The sequence below is a fragment of the Grammomys surdaster genome, unplaced genomic scaffold (assembly GCF_004785775.1).
Source record: "Grammomys surdaster isolate TR1022 unplaced genomic scaffold, NIH_TR_1.0 308973, whole genome shotgun sequence".
Taxonomy (NCBI): Eukaryota; Metazoa; Chordata; class Mammalia; order Rodentia; family Muridae; genus Grammomys; species Grammomys surdaster.
In genome coordinates, this window is record NW_021625931.1 from 14,402 (window position 1) to 16,022 (window position 1,621).

Here is a 1,621-nt window from a genome sequence, read left to right on the forward strand (position 1 = left end):
AGAAAGATCTCTTTTCCATGGCACTATGAATACAGAAGATGCCTTAAAAATATGGTTGATTTCTTCCTATCTCACCGTTACTCACATTTGCCATTTTAAGAGATATGCAAGGGGCTAAAATAAAGCCATAATCCTCTGAAATTCTATGTCCATCTCAAATGCAAAATGATGACCCATGTTGTACTTGCCTTTCCTGAATCTTCCATCATTTTACTCTAACCTGCTCCACCAGGACAAAATACAAAGAAGATCAACTTTACGTGTTTCCACCCGCTCGCAGGCCTGTTTCTCATAACCAACAACAAGAGACCAGAATGAGGTGCCTAAAAAAAATATACATTTTAGCTCTAGCTGATGCCTCCATACTAAGAATGCTTGGCTGGTGACAGTCCAAAGTAACGAGACCCAGAATGGATACCATTGAAACCCCATAGAGGCTACAAAAGCTGGGTCTTTATTGCCCACTGTCCAGGCCCATGAGATCCCTCCTAACTCACCGCACTGCTGCAAGGGATGTCCTTCACCTTGAGCCAGGCCAGGTCTAGTGTTCCTTCGCCCCTATAACAGGACTGCAGGCGGTCCTTAATTCGATCGTTGATCTGCTTCAAGATGAAGATGCACAGGGCAGACTCATCCAGAGATTTCATCTTCCGCTTCTGGCCCTTGGAGAAGACGGTGAAGAGGAGGTCATCATCTGGGTGGACTCTCAGGGTCTGGCCGAGCACTGCACCGGCTTTCGACAAGTAGGCAGCCTGTAACAAGCGATACTCCACCCCATTGCGTTCACAGCCAATGGGCACCTCTACGTAGGAGTTGAAGGCTGTGTCCTCTTTGCAAAGCCTCACAAGCTTTGAGGTGTACACCTGCTCCTTTGTTGTGGAGCCTGGGGGAGACACCATCTCTGGCTGAAGGGTCAAAAAGTAGACAAAATTGCCACTGCTGAAACCATAGACATAGTAGATGTCAAAATCAGGGATAACCGTGAAGGTGTCTGAAGGGATCTTAATCATAGAGGCCACAAATTCGTCATGGAAGACATAAGCAAACATGCCATCTGCCTCAGAGTTCTTAGTCAGCTTCCTGCTGGAGATGGTAGGAAAATATTCAGGCTTGCCATCCACTGCTGTGGCAATAAAGAGTTTATCATCAAAGTCGCTGTAGGAAACTATCACCCCAAAGACCGAGCCACTCTCGTTAACCCCCGAGAGGTAGTGTTCCTTCTTGTGAAAGGGCTCTCCCAACTTGAAGAGGTCCTCTAGCCTCAGGAGCTTGCAGATGCCCTGGTACAGGCTCCCACATGCGATCAGCCTGTTTTCTTTGTAGTCTATAAGCAGCATCTTGTTGACATTATTGGTGCTCGCCAGGGGCTCATTGCAGGTCTGAACAATCCGAGGTGGGTAACACTTGGGGTTGTCCTCGTCTGGCCCTGTCTGATGAGTCACCAAGACCTTGAGGTCACTAGAGAGTTTGTAGATCCTGTTGACAGCCCCCAAATAAATATGCCCTGTCCTCTCATCCACCACAAGGTGATTGAAGCCCTCGCCGGGCTCCCCTCGGAATGTGACAAAAGAAGGCTTCTGAGACAGCTGGGGTGGCTGACGTGGAAGCAGAGTGGAGGAGC

At 48.4% G+C, this 1,621-nt stretch overlaps 1 pseudogene; it reads right to left on the reverse strand.

Annotated features, from left to right (window-relative positions):
- Nucleotides 1-488: 488 nt before the first annotated feature.
- LOC114616189 lies at nt 489-1,613 on the reverse strand (annotated as a pseudogene).
- Between the last annotated feature and the right edge of the window lie 8 nt (nt 1,614-1,621).